At 41.6% G+C, this 22,424-nt stretch overlaps 1 long non-coding RNA gene across 1 annotated transcript; it reads left to right on the top strand.

Moving 5' to 3' along the window:
• LOC140526920 (uncharacterized) lies at positions 1-13,704 on the top strand. The gene is made up of 2 exons (XR_011974597.1): positions 1-3,991; positions 9,099-13,704. It is a non-coding gene; the product is annotated as an uncharacterized lncRNA (long non-coding RNA).
• Positions 13,705-22,424: the final 8,720 nt, after the last annotated feature.

The following is a 22,424-nucleotide window of genomic DNA, read 5'->3' as shown; positions in this document are numbered from 1 at the left end:
TATTGAAAATATCCTGGAAAAAGTAAAGAAATCTGATGGATTTGAATGCACTACCTTAAATGCAACTCGTTAGCCTGAGAAAATTATAATAATGAAAGCACACTGGGTTTAGAGTCAAAAGACCTGGGTTTGAATCCTTACTGAACTACAGTTATTCTGTCCACAATGTAGGGGGTTACTGGTATGACACTACCAGGATCTGGAAACTCTGTGTAAAACTTTTTGGTGCTTCCTTTGTACTAAAAAGAAATCTGATTTATGGGGAGTTGACAATACCTTATTGTAGAATTGCAGTTGGTATTCTATAATACTATGCATATATTTTAAGCAATTCTGAGTTTCTAAGCTTTTTCTGGCTTATCTGTTGGCTTTCTTGTCAGCAACTTTTGCAAAACTTCCCCTAAAAATTCCCATTTAATTTCTTATGCTGACCTACCATATATCGAAACTGTGATGGGGAAAGTTGCAATGTGGAAGGGATAACTACTGCCTAGGTGACCTTGAACAAGTCATGTCTCTCAGGGCCCCATTTATTCTATCTATACAATTAATGACACTTTTCCAGATTAAAAGCCTATGATCCTATTTTAGACCCCTACATCCCTCAATTTCCTCATTCCTAGAAAAGAAAGGAAAATAATATTCCTTTTCTCTCTGCACTGCTTCTAAAAAAGCTCAACATTTCTAGACTATGGGTCAAAAAAAAAGTGACTGATGTGATTGTCAGTGAGAGAGATAGAAAGGGAAATGTGTTTGTAAAATGAGCTCTTCCTGATCACATATTGGAGCAACTTGTAATGGTTCTCAGTTTGGTTCAATACCTAAAATGATTTCCCATCAATCCCAGACTGTCAAAATTCTTTGCAAAAAACACCTTATCATTCTTCATCAAATTACCAAAAAAGACAAGAAGATATGATAAGATTTTGGCAAACCCTTAGAATACTTCCTAGACATCAATTTAAAAAAAAATTTTTGTTTACAAAACTCACCGAATTATAAAAGCAAAGTTATCTTTCAAATTGTATAACTCCTCAAAGTCCAATATTAAATTATTAGCGCAGTAATGTTAGCCATGTTATTAAAATTACATATATTCGTACATAGCCATGCACATATTATATATTATATTCATACATATAAATAAACATTGTATTGAGAAATGGTATGATGTAGTTTTCTTTTTAAAGATCACCAGACATAGAAATAGAAAACTGGGTTAAATCTCATCTGTATCCCTTAAATTTCAGGCTTCAGTTTACTCATCAGCAAAATGTTGAATTAAATGATCAGAGATCTCTTCAAGCTCTAAATCCATGATCCTATGTTTTATAACTTATGATTTACATATAAAACGGCATAAGTGACTTCATCGGGTAAAGTAATTATCTATAAAAGGTAGTCAGGGCATGAAGGGAAAGAAAGAGATACTTGGGGGACAACTTGATTGCAGTGTAGGCTTCCTCAATATATTAAAATATCAAAGCACCCAAGGAAGGCCTCTAGCATGTTGAGTCCATTCTCTATGGAGGGTTTTCAGAAACATATAAACAAGATTTGTAAAGGGGGACCGTAATGGTAATTTGAATTGGAAAATCTTTCCTATATATTAATAGACCTATTAAATCACCTGGAACCCTAAGTAACGTGGTTGGAGGAGCTTGAAGAACATGCAGAACAGGAAGGGCTGAGCAGAACTAGGAGGAAGTGGGTGAGCACAGTCAGGGCAGAGAGGAGAGGATACAGGCAGGTGCACAGTAAGGCTCAGTCTCCTGAGCCTTTGCTTGTGAGAAGGCCCTGACCAAGGTGGAGGGAGGCTTGGAATGGCTTTGCTCCCTGCATTGATCATGTTTATTAACTTCTTGGTCACCATGACACATTTGGCTTTCTGGTGTCTAAATAAATGTTTTCCTTCTGCCTTCTATATAGAGAGTCTTTTATACTTGGTGATTGAGAACTACCCCTGCATATTCATAGTCACCACCAGTGCTGTGAATGTTGCCTTGGCGATACAGGGACAGGACATGAAGAAGCTGCAAAGAAAATGACCATCATGAGGGTAACAAAGTCATGAGTTCCCCACCTGGGGTCCATAGATCCCAAGGGATCTGTACATAGATTTTAGGGTGTCCATGAAGTTGGAGGAAGGAAAAAGTACATCTTTATTTTCACTAACTTTAAGTTTCTTTTGTAATCCTATGCATTCTATTTTCTGAGTTTATAAATATTTTTCAGAGAAGGGTTCATAGGTTTCACCAGACTGCCAAACCAGACCATGATACAAAAAAAAGTTAAGGATCCTGATCTAAGTGGTTTATAGACTAATGTATGGGATCCCTAACCTTTGTCTGATGGAATGGTTTTTAGAATTTCTCTGAAGTCTTATGATCACTGCCAGTCTAACATTGAGGCAGTTGAAGGCATTGTTGGGGGGTGGGGGGTGAAAGATGGAATAAGAGTAGGGAAGGGAAAAAGAAAGTGAAAGGAGAGAACCATAGAAGCTGGAGAGTGAAAGTATCTAATTAGAAGGAGTCAGTCACTACACTTTCTTCCCTCCTGAAAGTCCCAAGAATTTTGGTGAGGACAGCAACTATCTTGGTTTTCTATGAAGGAAGTTCAAGACTGACCCCTGAAGACCTCAGGTGAAAGGATTATAAAATGATTAAAGAACAATGGTAGGTTAGAAATGTAAGGGGCGCTGACTGCCACACCATCTGGGACGCCACACTGACGGACATCAGGTAAACTGAGTCCGGAGCAGGGAATGGTGAAGAAGATGGCGCTGGAAGGGACGGCCCCACCCCGGGTTTGTTGTTGTCACTATAGTTCCAGCTTGTATTCATTTCTTTAGTTTCGGGTTTGTTTAGGTGTGTCACCATGGTTCACTGGGCTAGCTGGCAGAGACTATATAATCAGAGTGCTTGCTTGAATAAATCAGAGTTCCTTCTCTGACCCGCTCTCCCACCTCATTCTCTTACTCGCCAGCTCCACAGGAGGACAAGGAGCCTGCTGGCCAGGCATAAGACTTGCTCCTCTCAGTAAGCTATGCTGTAACCATAGCAACTTGGCGCCCACCAACATGGAGCCACAAGCAGGGGGGAAGGAGGAGGAAGCTCAGCCAAGGGAAATTAGGTCCCTCAGGAATCTCAGCTGAGGCAATCAGGTCCCTCAGTCCCCCCCTAGTGAGTCAGGCTCTCCAGAAGCCTAGACAGTCTACAGGAGCTATCAGGACAGGGTCAAAGGCCGATGCCTGAGCGCGACGGGAGACAGTAGCCTGTCTGCCTCACCGAGTCCTCCAGCAAGCGGATCTGAGAAGTGGACCCAGGAGAAGACACGCACAATTCAGCTCGGTGGGAAGAGGTGTAACCCTGAGTAAGATTGAAATGGGGCAAAGCTCACAAAAGTTGAGTCAGGGTCAATACACAGCAATAACTTACAAAAAGATCAGGAAACATGGAACTACAGTAAGTTTGAGAAATATAAGGAAGTTCATAGATACCATTTGTGAAATCTGTCCTTGGGTGTCAGAACGACCTCCTATGAGTTTAGACTCTTGGGTCATTGTTGGAGAGCAGTTAACAGCTTTTGAACTCGAAAACCCAAATAAATTGGATCCTCACACTTTCTTCCTATATGACATGCTGAAGCATGTGTTCATAGAGGAAGACGGTGGCAAGGCAGTGCAAATGAGAACATTTACCACATCTTCAGAGACGACCCCCTCTGAGTCAGGGAGTAGTACAAGGGACAGTAGCCCAGAAAGGCAGCCAGCATCCATATGTCCAGACTTAGAGTTGGAACAAGAGATATGGCGAGAGAGAGAGAAACAGTTCGGGAAGTGAGAGAGGACATGCAAGAGTTAACTGAAAAATTAAAGGGCTTGCTGAAAACTAAAAGGAGGGTTAGCTGGAAAAAGGAGTTCACTGATGGTGAGAAGGGAGGAAGCACAGAGAGTGAGAGAAGAGGAACAATTCTGCCACCTAGCGACAAGGTGAGAGAAGTACAAATAATTTTCAAAAAATCAGCATTACAGCAGACTCTAGAAAAGCTGAGAGAGGATGGTGATTACACTAGCTTCAGGGAGATTGGCGGGGAATGGATAAGTGCGTTCCCTGTATTGGAGGATAAAGCAGAAGACGGCTCCGTGACGAGGACTCACGGGCCCATACCAGCCTTACAGATAGAAGAATTGAAAAAGGTGGTTACAGATGATGGGATAAATGCTCCTTGTATCCTCATAAGATTAAAAGAATTGGCTAATTATGTGTTAACCCCAAATGACTGGAAATTAACCATGAGAGCCATCTTAACTCCCAGACAATATGATTGCTTTCTTCAGCTTTTGGCAGAAAAATTAAGAGCCATAGCAACATCAGGTAATGCTGGCAACACTACAGATGCCCAATGGTATTATGATATGTTATTTGGGTCCGGAGAGTATGCAGAAGACATTAAGCAAATAGGACATGATCTAGTGCTGTATGAGAGGCTAGCCCAAGGGGTGGAGCAGGCATTAATGCTGATTCCTGAGAAGGGTCCTAAGAAGGTATCTCTACAATCACTGAAGCAAGGAAATGCAGAACCCTTCACTGATTTCTGTGCCCGAGTAACTGAAGTTGTCACCAGGACTATGGGTGAAGTGGAAGGTACTGCTGTAGTGAGAAAGGACATCCTCTGATCAGGAGCTAATGCAGATTGTAGGAAGGCTCTGCTAGGATTACCCAAGAACTGTTCCATTGAAGACATGTTAAATAGGTGTGAGGAGGTAGGATCTCAGACATAGCTAGCAAGAGTACAGGCTTCCATCTTCGCAGGGGTGCTGAGAAATTATTAGGGAGCTGGAGCAAGAGTGAGATGCTTTAAGTGTGGAAAAATAGGACATTACCAGAGGGAGTGTAGAAACAATTCAGAGGGAAGAAAAGGACTTGAGTACCAAGGGAACAGAACACCATTTAAGAGTAAGCCAACCACACCCTGTTCAAAATGTAAGAAAACAGGGCATTGTGCTTCAGAGTGTAGGTCATTGTCCCCTCTCAAGGGTAGTGCTCAATATTTAAACATGCAGACGGGCATCCCTCCAGCCCAGGAGAAAAAGAGGGGCTACCGGGAGGACGCAGAGACGATCCCACAGGCCACTTTAGAATTCAGGAGGAGGTACCGGACACTCAAGTCGGCGCCATACAGTCAAAATTAATCAGAAGCCTAGGGAATTTCCTGATACCTCCATGCACAACAGTGTGGTTACCAATAGAGGAAATAAGCATCAAAACAAAGTGAGAGATTATCATTTCTGCACCAGCAAATGCTTACCCAGGCTTGCAGGCCGTAGTACAGCAACCACAGATTGGTACCTTACACAAGACCCTGATGTGCAACTCTAACAATGGGGAGGTGGAGGTGGGTAGAGGGCAGCCGGTAGCACAATTGATACAAATGAATCATAACATAGAACAAACAATATATTGAACTCAACAAACTGGCAATCAGAGACCAATACTTACCATATATATAGAAGGAATACCTAAAACAGGCCTTGTGGACACCGGTGCAGACAGAAGCATATTCCCTTTTTCACAATGGGAGTCTCAATGGCCTATAGGAGAGGAAGACAATGTATATGGCATAGGAGGCTCACAATGGGCCAGGGAGGTGGCCAGACCACTACGGTGGACTTTTGAGGACAGATCAGGAAAATTTTGGCCACAAGTATTGGAAGGGCTTCCCATAATACTATGGGGAAGAGACCTGCTTACACAATTAGGGGTAAGATTAACAACAAATTTTGGAACGGGTCCATTGATGACGATGCCGTGAGAATTCCACCACCAAAATTACCATGGATCTCGGATGAGCCCATCTGGGTGGATCAATGGACCCTAAAATATGAAAATCTCACGGCCCTGAAAGACCTTATATAAGAACAGTTAGAGTTAGGACACATTGAGGAATCCTTTAGTCCTTGGAACTCTCCTGTATTTGTCATAAAGAAGAAATCTGGAAAATGCAGAATGTTGAATGATTTGAGAAAGATCAATGACATCATGCAGCCGATGGGTGCTTTGCAGCCAGGTTTGCCATCACCCAATGTAATTCCCAGCAGTTATAAACTTTGGGTGATTGATATCAAGGATTGTTTTTACAGTATTCCTGTTTATACTGAGGATAGGGAAAGGTTTGCATTCTCTTTACCCAGTGTCAGTCTACAGAAGCCATACCTTCATTACCTATGGAAGGTACCACCCCAAGGAATGAAAAACAGTCCCAGAATTTGTCAGTGGTATGTAGACAAGACATTACACCCAGTCAGGAAGAGATTTCCCCAGGTGTTGATACTCCATTATATGGATGATATCTTAGGAGCTCATGATAACACTGAAATTTTAGAAATGACATTACAAATGACAGAGACAGAATTCCTCAGACAGGGTTTAAAAATAGCATCTGATAAGATACAGAAAGACCTGCCTATACATTACTTAGGACACACCATATTAGAACATCAAATCCATATTAAATCACCTGTAATAGATGTGTCTAAAATCAAGACTCTTAATCCTATGCAAAAGGTGATAGGAGAGCTTCAGTGGATCAGACCACAATTAGGAATACCTACAGGTGAATTACACCCATTGTATGACATGCTGAAAGGAGATCCTGACTTAAATTCACCACGACAATGGACTCCTCAAGCGCTGGAGTGCATCTCCAAAATTCAAACAAAAATCGTAGAGGCTAGCACCAGGAGATATAGACCAACAGAAAATATGTATATCTCTATCCTTTTCATTGTGGAACTTCCCACAGGATGCCTTCACCAAGAGGAAGGGGTATTAGAGTGGATACATTTGAAGAGGGTACACAGTAGGTCTTGTGTCCCTTCCTGTGTACTAGTTGCACAAGTGGTTTACAAAGCAATTCAGAGAGTGAGGAAACTGATAGGAAGAGATCCTGATGCCATCTACTGTAGAGACACTAAAGAACAAGTAGAGAAATGCTGTACAGAATACCCAGAATGGCAAGTCATCCTTAATCAAAACTTCAAAACAGGGAACATAAATAAGGCTCTAAGCATATACCAGGAAACACCATGGACATGGGCTGAGAAACACTATGACACTGCGGTCATAGGAAAGAATGTATTTACTAATGCCACAAAATTAAATAGAGCAGCCACATATGTGTATCAAGATAAATGGTTGCAGGTATATGATACTCCATTCTCATCCACCCAAAAGAACGAAATATTTGCGGTCTGGAAGGCTTTAGAAATTGATGAGCCTATCAATGTCATTACTGACAGTAGATATGTAGGCACACTTATACCAGACCTAGAGACTGCCTGCAAATCAACCCAATTAGAAATTGGACAGTTGCTCGCGGAAGTCCAAAACACCATAAGAGGACGTATGTTCCCATTCCACATTTTACATCTAAGATCACACTCCAATCTACCAGGGCCTCTAGCAGAAGGAAATGAGGTTGTGGATCGAGTAGTGTCAGGAGGTATATACCTAGAAACCACTGAGGAAGCTCAGCAGGCTCACAATAAGTTTCATATATCAGCAAAATCATTAAGACATTTATATAAACTTACTAAGAAAGAGGCCCGAAAGATTGTAAAATCACTCACAGCATGCATTCCTTTCCAGCCACCGATGCCATGCAGAGTGTACAATCCTAAGGGATCACATCCTAATGATATCTGGCAAATGGATGTGACTCACATAGCTTCATTTGGGAGGCTTAAATATGTCCATGTGTCTATAGACACTTTCTCCGGTTTCATCATGGCTGCTCTACGCACCCGAGAGGCAGTTAAGGACGTGTGTAGTCATATGCTTCAATGTTTTGCAGCCCATGGCGTCCCACGACTATTAAAGACTGATAATGGCCCAGCATACACTGCTTCGGCCTTCCAAAAAATTCTCTCAGAATTCAGAATCTCTCATGTGACTGGGATCCCCTGTAACCCCACAGGACAAGCCATAGTAGAACATGCGAACCGCACCATAAAACAATATGTCCAAAAATAAAAAGGGGGAGCTTCGGGACACAGGTCCATGGCACATGATCAATTGAAATTGGCACTTTTCACTATCAATTACTTAAAATTCGATGAGCACGGTCTTACGCCTGCCATGAAACACATGGTCAGATCAGGCAGACCACCAGATGATTTTATTTTATTTTATTTTATTTATTATTATTTTTTAATGTTTAACAATCACTGCCATACAATTGAGATTTTATCCCCCCCACACTTACCCTCCACTACCCCCCTCCCTCCCCACGACTGCATACAATTCTGTATAGGTTCTACATATACTTTCCTATTGAGTATATTTTCACTATAGTCATGCTATCTAGTCAGACTAAAATAAATGAAAGAAATCATATAACAAATCAAAACATGATACACAAACACATCCACATACACAAACATGATCTGCTACATTTTGGGAGTGACTTCCATATTTCTTTCTCTGAGTGTGGAAGGCATTTTGCCTTGAGAACCATCTTTGGGATTTTTTTTTTTTTTATAAGAAGTTCTTGCGTTATTACAAAATTCCAAGTCTACCAGAAAAAACTCTCGCACACTGTGGTCGTTGCTGTGCACAAAGTTCTCCCAGTTCTGCTCCTTTCACTCAGCATCAGGTCATATAAGTCCTTCCAGGCCTCTCTGAAGTCTTCTTGTTCATCATTTCTTATGGCACAATAGTACTCCATTACATTCATAAGCCATAATTTATTCAGCCATTCCCCAATTGATGGACATCCCCTTGACTTCCAGTTTTTGGCAACTACATAGAGTGCTGCTATAAATATTTTTGTACATGTGGATTCCTTTCCCATTTTTATGATCTCTTGGGGATACAGTCCTAGTAGCGATATTGCTGGGTCAAAGGGTATGCACATTTTTGTAGCCCTTTGGGCATAGTTCCAAATTGCTCTCCAGACACCAGATGATTTTAAGAAAAAATTGGAATGGACGCCTCCGGCCACGGGACAGACAGCCATGTGGCAAGATCAGGAAGGGCAGTGGCATGGACCACATACCATAATAACTTGGGGCAAGGGTTATGCTTGTATCTTTACAGGAGACAAGGAGATTTGGGTACCAGTGAAAAGACTACGGGTCGTACAGCACCAGGAAGAAATCACAGGGATTCCGCCAGAGAAAGAAGAAGAAACTACAACGCCTGAGCCATGAAATTAGTCAGCTGCCTCTTACTCCTTCTAACAGTGAGCCAGGCCAAGGACCAGTATTGGACCTTTGGACATTAGAAGACATTTCAACTTTACAGGACTGGTGAAGGGCTATCCTTGGTGTTTGTACAAATAATGTATCAGTGGGATTTAGGGAACAATTGACCTGATATTCTAGAACCAGAGGGTAAAATAGAAATGGAAAGAATCTACCAATCACCTCCTGAAAGAGCTCCCAAAAGGAAAAGTCCTAGGGTATCTAAAAAAGAAAATTGAATGTTGAGAGGAATGTACTAGGAGAAAGAGAAAAGGAAAAGTAGTATGTAGTAACTCATCTCACATAAAAGAGGCAAGAAAGAGCTTTGACAATGGAGGGGAGGAAGGTGAAAGTGAGAGGTGAACCTTCCCAACTCCTGCTACATTTCCAGTAAAAACTTGCCCCACATGTGAACTAACTAGTAGCTAAGTCAATTCAGCAGCACCAAGTATCCAGCATTGCTGATCCTTACCTACTCCCAGGTCCTTATTTCAGCATTATCCTTGATGGCTAACTCTCCCTCACCTAAATATACCATCTGTTGTGAAATCTTGTCTTTTTCTGCCTTTACTGTATCTTTTATATGTATCCCCTTCTCTGTACTGACACTTAGGCTCTCATCACTGCTCACCTGCATTGCTTTAAGAGCTTCTCTCCTGGCCTCTCTGGCTCAAATCTGTCCTGACTCCAAACAAACTCCAATGGTTGCCTCTTCCCACTTAGATCAAAGAGAAACTCATCTTCTTGCCTTTTAAAGCACTTCACAATCTGGTCAAATCAATCCTTCCACTCTCGGTACATTACTTCCTCTCCTGTGCTTTACTGTCCAGAAAAATAAAAGCAAAAATAAAGCACTGACTTTCTTCCTGTTCTTTTACATATGGTGATCTCCCATGGCTGACATGGGTTTTCTGCTCACCTTTTCCTCCAAGAATCCTTCTCTTCCTTGAAGACGTACTTCAAGCACAACTTTCACATGAAGTCTTTCCTGACTCTCTCAACCTTGTATTGAGACCTAAATTAAATAGACCTGATGGACCTAATTAAAAGAGAGAAATGTGAAAATTACATTTTCTGGAAGGTATCACTGGCAAAGAATTAATATCAATCTCAACCATGAATACATCAAATGCATAGCATCAAAATGCTTAAAAGAAAATTTAAATGACTTACAGGGAGAAATAGACAATATAGCCAAAATAATGGAGTAACTCAATTTACCACTCCCAGACAAAGATAAATTTTACCAAAATACAAATAAAAAAGAAATGGAGAACCTCAGTAGAATTTTAGAAAAGGAATACAAGGTAGACCTCAGGATGATAGTGAATGGGAATAGAAATGAGTATATCTATTTCTCAGCTGTGCATGGCACAGTCACAAAATAGAACATGCATTATGGCACAAAAATATCATAAAGGCATAAAAGGAGAAATACTGAACACATCTTTTATGGACTATAAATACGGACTATATTAAATGGACTATATATTACATATATATTATATGGACTATAATAAAAATTATAATTAACATAAGCCCTCTGAAATGAACATTAAAAGTAATTGAAAATGCTCACTTAATCCTGAAGAATGAGTAGTTCAAAGAACAAATCATAAAAACAATAATTTCATTAAAGATAATGACAACAATGATACAATGTAGCAGATGTATAGGATGTATTCATAGCAGTACTCAGGGGAAAATTATATCTATAAAACTTTTCAACAATAAAAAAGAAGAAAGGCATGCAACTAAAATAGAAAGCCAACATTTTTTACAGATGAGCAAAGAGAGGCAAACAGGGTTAAGTGATTTGCTCACAGTCACAGTAATAAGAGGGGGAAATACCTATTGGGAAAACTGGAAATTCGTCTGGCAGATGCTAGGTATAGACCAGTACTCACATCATATACCATGACAGGTTGCAGATGGGTATATGATTTAGATATAAAATAGAACAAATTAGAAAAGCATGAAAGAAATTAACTGTCAGATCTATGGATAGGGAAAGAGTTCATGATTATACAAGAGACAGAAAGGTTCACGGTAAATAAAATGGACTATTTTAATTACATAAAATTTAAAAGTTTGTGTATGAGTAAAAACAATTCAGCTAAAATTAGAAGAGAAGCAAAAAGTTGGGGGGGATTTTGAAGCAAGTTTCTCTGAAGAAAGTTCTAATTTCTAAGATATAGAGGAAACAAATTCAAATTTTAAGAATAAGAGGCACTTCCCAATTGATAAAGAATATGAATAGGCAATTTTCAGAGGAAGAAAACCAAGCTATCAATAGCTGTATGAAAAAAATGCTTCAAATTACTCACTTTATTTAGAGAAATAGAAGTTAGAGCCACTCTAGGGTTCCACTTGGCTATACCTTCAAATCTATTAAATTGTGTATATCCTTTGCCTCATGAAAACTGCTACTAGATCCATACCTCAAAGAGATCACAAGAGGAAAAGGATCCACATGCAATGTACGGAAATATTTATACCAGCTTTTCTTGGTGGCAAAGTACTGGAAACTGAGGAAGGTGCCATCAATTGGGGAATGACTGAAGAAGGTTTGGTATATTACGTGATGAAATACTGTCCAGCTGAAGAAATGGGAAAGGGGAGAGTTTCAGAGAAACCTGGGAACACTTGCATGAACTGATGCAAAGTGAAATCAGCAGAACAATTTAAACAATAACAGCAACTTTAGAAAGATAGATGATTTTGACAGACACAGGAACTTTTATCAACACAGTAACTAACCACAATGACATAACAATTACATAATTTATGATGAAACATGGGAGGAGGGAAGGAGAATGTAGACCACAAAATAAAACTGAACTTTAAAAAATGATTTGCAAACCATAGCTAGAGACTAGACTTATGATTCCAGTGGCATAAGGAACTCCCAAGTGATGGTATTCCCTCTACAGTTGCAGTTTGGTACCTTGTCTGAAACTTATAATCTTGCCTAGAATTCTCAGAGGTTAAGTGTCTTCCTCAGAGTCACCTAACCAGTATATGTCAGAGACAAGACTTAGTGTTTGAGGTGGCAATCAAGAATAAGTAGGATCCACTTGCAGCCTACTGCCTTTACTGGAAAGTTCCCTTGCCTCTCTTCCTCTGTACCTTAAAATCTTTCCTCTGCTCCCTGACTGGAATTACAAAGGTGGCTCTCCTTAAGGTCAAAGCTTGCTCTTCTGCAGGTGTGCAGGGTCTCATGGTCTCACTCCTTCCCATATCCGTAATGTTGATTATACCTTTTTCTTGCCTCCTTGATTTTTCTTTATCTTTTCCCCTTCCCTCAATAGAATTTAAGGTACTTGTGGGCAGGAAAGGTTTCCTTTCTGTCTTTGGTATGTCCAGTTCCTAGCAAAGGTCTAGGTCCATAGTAGGTATTTTTAAAATGGTTGTTACATTTTCCTAATGACTTCTAGCTCGTGTCTACACAGTCTCCCTAACCCTGAAATAAAACCTTTCCTGGAAAAAAAAAAAAAAAACAACTTTCCTCAGCCCTATTAATTAATAAACAATAACTAAGCACCTTCTGTACTAGGCACTCTGCTATACCCTGGGGATACAAAAGTGAAAGACAGTCTCTGCCTCAGGCAATTTACAATGCAATGAGGAATTTATAATCCATTATTAACCTTTCTCTCTTTTCCCTTTCACTAATAAAGCTGAATGAATGAAAAAGCATTAAAAAAAAAAAAGCATTTGTTAAGCACTACTAGGCTTCAAACTCTATATTAAGAACCTGGACACTAATACCAAACTGAGACATTCCTACTCTCAAGGACCTACCACTGGCCAGTTAATGTGGTCATCCTTTGGGTCCTTATTGACTCAGGGTAAAATAGCAATTGTTTCTGTTTTGACCAGAAACCCTGCAGGTTTTCCCCCTCCCAGACTGATTTTTTTTAATAGGTAAAAGAGGCCATTCTTTTGTCTCATTTCTTATAAATTAGATTCATGAACCACAGTCAATTGAAATCAAAAGGGTCAGTCATCTACTATTAAAATTCAAGAAGAATTTGCAGTTATCAAAAGATAAAAAAATAATAAAAGTTTTAAAAGTTGAGTTTCCTAACAAAAATCATTAAATGAATTGTGGCTCGGGATTAGGACAGAATTTCTAACAATTTCTGAATAGGCCCTAAACATATCTCTGCTGTTTTGTACTATGCATTTATGTGAAATGGTGTTCTCAGTCACCACTGACGATTATAAAATCAAAATATCGCTCAATTCTGAAAAAATGATGAAGATGCTCTAAGTCCTGCAGTATCAAATATGCCACCAAGATTTAAGTCTTCACGTAAAAAAAAAAAAAACACACATTCATCTCACTAGTATGCAAATTTGCTTTCATCTTTAATGGTAAAAACTATATATATACACACGTGCGCATATATATGTATACCAAAGACTTGTTTTAAAATAAATTTCTTTATCATTTATTATTGGTAAATGTTTGATTGTCTATTTTATATACTTGGAGTCACGTGAAAATTTCTTGTGTGAAAAGGGGGTACAAGTGGAAAAAGTTTAAGAAGCACTGATCTAGGGGAGAATCAGTTATCTCTAGGTCTTTCCTCATTCCACCCCTTCTCCCTCTTCTGCAAATGGGATAAGCATCTTTTATCTTAATTTAATGGCATCATCAGAAAATATAGATTCCCTAAAGCAAGGGATCAGAAAACTTCTCCTGTTAAAATGGAGCTGTCTTACTCTGTAAATAACTTATAGTTCTAGATGTATGAATTCTGAATCTAAAGAAACTAGAGTTTCTTTCTTCTAACTAGTCAGTGGAGTACAGCAAGTGCTGGCAATAGAATCACAAGATCTGGGTTCAGATTGACTCAGCCTTGTGTTTGACCTCTCAGTTTCCTCATTTGTAAAATGATGAGCTCTGCAAACTCTTCTCAATTTACAATCCACATGCTAAATTAATATTCTCCACCTCCCTGCAACTTTTGCATTTGGACCTACTGGCTTCCTTCAGGACTCAGCTCAAATGCTACCTTCTTACATTGTCCATGGTAACATAGCTAATAAGGGTCTAGGGTAGGATTCAAACTCAGGGCTTCCTGACTCCAAGCATATCATTCTCTTCACTCTGTCACCCAATGGGGGCTCAGTGTGTTAGCCTTGCAAACTCAAACCTACAAAATGCTGGTGAAAGTTGTATCAGTTCTTGAAGACCTAGTTTAAGTTCTAGCTCCTCCTCCATGATACCTTCCCTATCTTCCCTTGACTATCCTAGGTTAGAATGACTTCTCTCTTATGAACTCCTATGCCATTCGATACACCAGATACAGGTGTGTATATATATTTGGAAAAAATTTGTAAACTACTACAGTTTAAGACTATACTAAAACTTTTGGCAGTTCTCTCAGTGGATAGAGAACTGGACTTGGAATCAGGAAGATTCATCTTCCGAAGTTCCAATGTGGTCTCAGAGACTCCCTGTGTGACCTTGGGCAAGTCATTAACCCTGTTGGCCTCAGTTTCCTCATCTGTAAAATGAGCTGGAGCAGGCTATGGCAAATTATTCCAATATCTCTGCCATGCTTCAAATGGAGTCATAGAGTCAGACATGACTGGAAAAAAAAAGACTAAACAAGACTTTTGGGACACCCTATATTACCTTGTATCTCTGCTTTAATATCTCTAAGAAACCTTGATCCCATCTGTGTGAATACTCTTTCAACCATGCACATCAAAAACCATCCACGCCTTCTCACTTTGGGCTACTTTAGTCCAAGATTCTGTAAATCTTCTATAGACTATCTACTCAATTCATGCAGTTGGGTTAGAGTAGGCCCTTTTCTCCCTGAAGAAGACTGACATGTATTGAGTTCATGAGTTCAGCCACTGATCCCAAAGAAATCCTACCAAGTCCTGTATGTAGCTTTATCTAGCCTACTCATGATTGCTGCATTGAAAAGTCCCTGAGGCCTGTGTCCTCTAAGTTAGTACATTTGAAAACCATTTAAGTTATTCTGTGCTCCTGCTTATAAAAGAGTGCTGGCCCTAACTAGAGTCTAATCAATCTGCAGCTCTGGACAATACTGGTTTTCCTGCACTGTGGCTAAATGTACCGCTTTTTGCTTTGTAGGTCCGGAACAAGGCTAAATGTTAAGTAAGGCAGTAAAGTACATGGCTTTTTAAAGTGCTTCTTATCAGCAACATCCTTTTTCGCTTGTGAATACATTCTCCAATTGAATATTCATGCTTGTTTACTTACTACTAATAAACACTCTAGTTAGGGATTTTTTTAACTTTTTTTTTTGGTGATGTGGACACCTTTGGCAGTCTAGTCAGTGAAATCTCAGCATCTATTCTGAAAATCGTGTTTTAAAACGTTCGAAATAAATTGTCTGTGATTACAATGGAAATGAGTAATATTAAAACAGTTATCAATATATAACTGAAAAATCAAATTTGTCAACCCCTGGTTAAGAACCCCTGAATTTGAAGGTTGTATCAATCTTCTTTGAATTCCTAATTTGTACTGCAGTACACCAAAGTACTGCACATCTTCCTCTAGATCTTTTAGTATTTCATGAATGCTGGTAGTCAACACTTGAGTGGTCCCCACCCATTATCCCCTTTTTTTTGCTCTTCTCTTGCTACATTATTGGCCAGTATTCTATACTGGTCATAGAAATTCATGCTAATGATGAGGTTGAGGGGTGATGGGGGACCCCAAAATAACGACGATCCGGGTCATGCTCGAATGAATTCGTCTCAAGCCTTCTTAAAGCCAAAGAAAACAAAGTTTATTAAGGATTCGCCTAATTGGGTTGCCTCTTAAGGAGCCTAAGCATTGGTAACGCTTGTGATCACAAATAGGCCAGAGAGAATCTCAGCTAGACAGAATCTGAGCTGGATTCAATCTGAGCACCTCTATGGAGGCAAGGTGGGACCTAAATACAGAAAAGAGTAGAGGAGGGATCTGGGAGGTGAGGGGGGGTCTGGTAGTCCAGGGTGATGGGAGGAGGGGTTTAGGAAGGGTCTTGAGGGGAGTCAACAAACATCAGACTGGGGGGCACCTAGGTGGGAAGCAGGTAGGGCAATCAAGGGATAACAGACAATGATCACAGATTTGTGTATGAAAGGCCAGATTCTGTAAGGAGATACAGGAAGAGATCAATTTGAGTATGAAAGGTCAGATTCTGGGAGGAGAAACAGAGAGCTCAATTTAAGTATGAAAAGTCAGATTCTGTGAGGAGAAGCAAAGAGAGCTCAATTTGAGTATGAAAAGTCAGGTTCTGTGAGGGGAAGCCAAGAGAGCTCAATTTGAGTATGAAAATCCAGGTAAAGTGAGGAAATTCCAGGGGAGTTCAAGGAAGTTCCCAGAGTCTGAACCCCATCATTCCCCCCTCAAACAGATTGGACCCAAATTCTTTTGGGGAAAAGGACGAAGGTCTCAGTTTCTGAAACTTCTTCCTGGGGGGCAGAGCAGAAAGACACACATACAAATAGCTCGAAACCCACAACCCATAGAACATCTGTAAAAAGGAATTCACGGCGAATTCTGGAGCAGCAGAGGCCACAGAACAGTGGAGTGAAGGAGATTTCTGTTCTAGAGGGACCTGCAAACCTCTCACAAAAGGTCCTTCACGCCACAGACTGGGCACCACGTACCGGGAGCCGAGCACATCCCTGCCGTGGCACCGAGAGGAACAGATCCGAGCAGGCTCCAGTGGCCACCCGGGTCCCTCCACCCACAGGTGACGGGGATTGGTGAGAGGGTCTCTTTGGTGGGTCGAGAGGGGAGTGGGGTGCCCCCATAACTCAGGGCCCCTTGGGAGGCAGCAGCTGAGGCGGGAGCAGACCAGGGCTCCCCAAGCAGGCAGGAGCCTGGATCCATTGTTGAAGGTCTCTGCATAACCCCCCCACCCAGGGAACTGAGCCAGTGAGGCAGCTCTGCCCCCACCTGAGCACCTGAACTTAATCTCACACTGAATAGCAGCCCTGCCCCCCCCAAAGCCCTGAGGCTGTGAAGCAGCATTTCAATCTCAGACCCCAAGGGCTGGCTGAGAGGATCTGGAGGCCAAGTGGGTGTGAAGAGAATATTCAGAAGTCAAGTCACTGGCTGGGAAAATGCCCAGAAAAGGGAAAAGAAATAAGACTATAGAAGGTTACTTTCTTGGTGAACAGGCATTTCCTCCCTTCCTTTCTGATGAGGAAGAACAATGCTTACCATCAGGGAAAGACACAGAAGTCAAGGCTTCTGTATTCCAGCTCACTCAAGGGGCTCAGGCCATGGAAGAGCTCAAAAAGAATTTTGAAAATCAAGTTAGAGAGGTGGAGGAAAAGCTGGGAAGAGCAATGAGAGACATGCAATCAAAGCATGAACAGCAGGTCAGCACCCTGCTAAAGCAGACCCAAAAAAATGCTGAAGAAAATAACACCTTGAAAAATCGGCCAACTCAATTGGCAAAAGAGGTTCAAAAAGCCAATGAGGAGAATGCTTTCAAAAGCAGAATTTAGCCAAATGGAAAAGGAGCTTCAAAAGCTCACTGAAGAAAATAGTTCTTTCAAAATTAGAATGGAACAGATGCAGGCTAATGACTTTATGAGAAACCAAGAAATCACAAAACAAAACTAAAAGAATGAAAAAATGGAAGATAATGTCAAATATCTCATTGGAAAAACAACTGACCTGAAAAATAGATCCAGGAGAGACAATTTTAAAATTATGGGCCTACCTGAAAGCCATGATCAAAAAAAGAGCCTAGACACCATTTTTCATGAAACTATCAAGGAAAACTGCCCTGAGATTCTAGAACTAGAGGGCAAAATCAGTCTTCAAGGAATCCACAGAACACCACCTGAAAGAAATTCAAAAAGAGAAACTCCTAGGAACATTGTGGCCAAATTCCACAGTTCCCAGGTCAAGGAGAAAATATTGCAAGCAGCTAGAAAGAAACAATTCAAGTATTGTCGAAATACAATCAGGATAACACAAGATCTAGCAGCTTCCACATTAAGGGATCGAAGGGCGTGGAATAGGATATTCCAGAACTCAAAGGAACTAGGACTAAAACCAAGAATTACCTACCCAGAAAAACTGAGTATAATACTTCAGGGGAAAAATTGGTCTTTCAATGAAATAGAGGACTTTCAAGCATTCTTGATGAAAAGACCAGAGCTGAAAAGAAAATTTGACGTTCAAACACAAGAATCAAGAGAAGCATGAAAAGGTGAACAGCAAAGAGAAGTCATAAGAGACTTACTAAAGTTGAACTGTTTACATTCCTACATGGAAAGACAATATTTGTAACTCCTGAAACTTTTCAGTACCTGGGTACTGCGTGGGATTACACATGCACACACACACACACACACACACACAGATACAGACAGAGTGCACAGAGTGAACTGAAGAGGATGGGATCATATCTTAAAAAAATGAAATCAAGCAGTGAGAGAGAAATATATTGGGAGGAGAAAGGGAGAAATGGAATGGGGCAAATTAACTCTCGTAAAAGAGGCAAGCAAAAGACTTATTAGTGGAGGGATAAAGAGGGGAGGTGAGAGAAAAACATGAAGTTTACTCTCATCACATTCCACTAAAGGAAGGAATCAAATGCACACGCATTTTGGTATGAAAACCTATCTTACAATACAGGAAAGTGGGGGATAAGGGGATAAGCAGGGTTGGGGGGATGATGGAAGGGAGGGCATGGGGAGGAGGGAGCAATTTGAGGTCGACACTCATGGGGAGGGACAGGATCAAAAGAGAATAGAAGTAATGGGGGACAGGATAGGATGGAGGCAAATATAGTTAGTCTTATACAACACAACTATTATGGAAGTCATTTGCAAAACTACACAGATTTGGCCTATATTGAATTGCTTGCCTGTCAAAGGGAAGGGGTGGGGAGGTAGGGAGGTAAAGAAGTTGGAACTCAAAGTGTTAGGAACAACTGTCGAGTGATGTTCTTGCCACTAGGAAATAAGAAATACAGGTAAAGGGGTATAAAAAGTTATCTGGCCCTACAGGATAAAAGAGAAGATGGAGACAAGAGCATAGACAGATGATAGAAGAGAGAGCAGATTGGTGATGGGGCAATTAGAATGCTTGGTGTTTGGGGGGGGGGGAGGGGACAAAAGGGGAGAAAATTTGGAACCCAAAATTTTGTTAAAATGAATGCTGAAAGTTAAATAAATAAATAAATTTTAAAAAAAGAAAGAAAGAAAGAAATTTCTTCCTGCTGGCAAGGGGCATAGAGCTGTCCCTGCCTCGATGGGTCCTGTTCAAGGGGTCCGACTTCAGAACCTGGGTGGTGCCAGGTCCAGTGGGCTGGAGACCTAGGATTCAGACAGAGGTTGGTATATAGCCTGGGCTGTCATCTGGAAGTTGATGGCTTGCACCCTGGAAAAGATAAACCTGGCCAAGAGGTTAGGCACACACACACCAAACAGGTACAAAAGGAGTATAAAGAAAAGACAATTTCCCTGGCATAAAAGATAATTTCTCTGGAGAGAATTAAAGATGACTGTGGCAAGGCCAAAACATAGAAGGGCATGTTTGAGAGGGGAGTTTTTTGCTGTCAGAGATCCCCTTTTCCAGACTGCTCCATCGGTATGTAGAGCAAGGAAAGCATATTTTGAGTAAATAAAAACATCCACTGGCCTGGGGTCAGGTCCTAAGGAATGGGTTAAGACTCCCAAAGCCTGTCCTCTCCTTTCATCAATGTACAGAGTGAAAGTTTTCCCAGACTGGGTAGGTCTAGTGATGGGGTGGTGGTCAAATTAGTTTTCAGAGTCTCAAAAACTTTAGCCTGCTCTGAGTCAATGCCCTGAGTAGGGTCATAAAGGGGTTTAGCAATAAAATCAAAATTAGGAATCCAGAGTCTACAAAATCTAAAACACTTGAACTTGTTTCTTAGTAGCTGGAACAGGGATAGACAGGATTGTCCTTTTTCTCTCAGAGGTTAAGGAGAGAGAGGTGGGTGTGAGTTCACTGCCCAGATACCTTATGGACTGGCATGCTATCTGGACTTTGTTCCAAGAGACCCTATAGCCTCGAATGCCTAAGAAATTAAGGGCTTCTGTGGCAGCAGCCAAAGAAGCCTCCTGGTTGGGGCTACAAATAAGAATATCATGCACATACTGAATTAAGCTACTGCCTGCTACTTTCAGGTGCCTTCAATCCCTTCCCAAAGCCTGGCCAAATAAATGAGGGTTATCTCGAATCCCTTGGGGCAAGACTGTCCACATTAGCTGATATGGACTTGATTCCCCAGGACAAGTACATTCAAAAGCAAAAATAAATTGTGAGTATTCTCCACTAGGCCTTTTTGTGGGAAGGGTTGCAGTGTTGCATGGAGATGGACAAGGGACAAAGATGCTATACTTAAGGAATTTTTCCATTAAAGGTTGTGGTCCTTCCCAGGTCTCAGGCTTAATCAGATACTTACTAGCTGAGATGGGGGAGCACTTTAGCGTTTGCTAAAGACTAACAGTGGCTGGGGTGGCAGAAGTAGCTCTCTCTGGAATTCCAGGGTCCCAAATATTTGGCCTGTCTCCCACACTCTCAAGCAAACCCAGGAAGATATAGTGAACAGCGGCAAAAGGGAGATGGGAGGTTTAACTAGAGAAAATTGGCTCCCCAATTTCACCATCAGGTCCCTTCCCATCAAGGGGGCAGGGTCAGAGGAGGGCATAGGGAAGGAGTGTTTAAACAACAGATCCTCAAGCAGGCTGGGGAGGGGGTATGTCTGGAGACATTCCTTAGTTTCCCTTTCAATGCCTATGACCCGAGGGGTCAAGGGACGGGTAGAGCCAGAGTGACTGGTTAAAGCAGAGAATTTAGCCATGTTAAAGTGAGTAACCTTACCTTCAGCCTTCGTTTTTGCCAAGGGCTTGAGGAGAGAGGTAGAGAAAGTGGGAGCACTACCAGCACCCAGGTTTTCCTGTTGTTCCAAGTCTTGAGAAGACTGGAGGACAGGGTACTGGGGGGGTAGCTCCACCACTTTTCCAACCTTGGGGACAATCCTTCCTCCAATGTCCCTTCTGGTCACATGGGCACGGTTCCACAGGCGTTGGTTCCTAGGGCTACCTCTGGGGGGGCGCCCTGGAGGGGCACTTCTTGGACCAGTGACCCTCCTTGTGGCAATGAAAGCAGGTTTCCCCACTGCCCAAGCAGCCAGCCTTCCTCCAAGGGGGTGCCCTGCAGGGGTGCTCCCTGGGTCTTTTCCTGGCCAAGGCAGCAGCCAAGAATTGAGCCTTCTCCCTGGCCCTGGCTCTTCTCCTTCGTTCTCTTTCCTGTGCTGCAATGAGGTCTCTGTTGTTAAAGACTCCAAAGGCCATCTCCAGTAACTGGGCCTGAGGTGTTTGGGGTCCCACTGCCAATTTCTGTAGTTTCCTCCGAATATCTGGGGCAGACTGATTAATAAAATACATGCTAAGGATTGCTGCCCCTTTTATTGAGTCAGGATCCAAATTTGTATGCTTTTTAATAGCTTCTACTAGCCGGTTTTGAAAAAGGGCAGGGTTTTCCTTTTATCCCTGAGTAATTCCCCTAATTTTTTGAAAATTTTTCTTGTTTTTGAAATGCAGTTTTTAGGCCTTCTAACAGGCAAATTACCATAAAGTCTCTCTTTTCCCTGTCCTCACTCTTTTGGTAGTCCCATCTGGGGTCACTCGAGGGAACAGCAGCTGTTCCTGCGGGGTATTTTATGGGATTATTGCTAGCCATATGATCCCCAAACTTTTGGGCATGTTCCCAAATTCTCCCCTTCTCCTCAACGGTACAACAGACAGAGAAAAGAATATGCAGATCCTCCCAAGGAAGTTCAAATTGTAGGGATATGTCCCTAAAACCCTCAGTGAACCTAGGGGGGTCTTCCGAGTATCTCCCCAGGTTCTCTTTAATCTGGGGGAGATCCGAAAGAGAGAACGGAACACGCATCCTGGTTGTCCCACTGGGTGGGGGAGGTACTTCTCTCAAGGGAAACAGCCCTGACGGCCCAGTGGGGACAGGGGCTTGTGGAGGAAGAAAGGAAGTCCCACTTCTTGTGAGGGAGGGGCTGGGGATATGCCTGCTGAACTGGATTAGGCTGCAGAGCCAGGGGATCTGGCTGGCAAGGGGAAAGATCCGCTGGTGCCTGAGGAAGAGTAGGGATCAAAGGGGGAGATGCCCCAGAGAATGCCTCGGGAG

Source organism: Notamacropus eugenii, chromosome 2 (genome assembly GCF_028372415.1).
Source record: "Notamacropus eugenii isolate mMacEug1 chromosome 2, mMacEug1.pri_v2, whole genome shotgun sequence".
In the NCBI taxonomy this organism is placed as follows: Eukaryota; Metazoa; Chordata; class Mammalia; order Diprotodontia; family Macropodidae; genus Notamacropus; species Notamacropus eugenii.
This window is presented reverse-complemented; position numbering and strand designations above follow the sequence as displayed.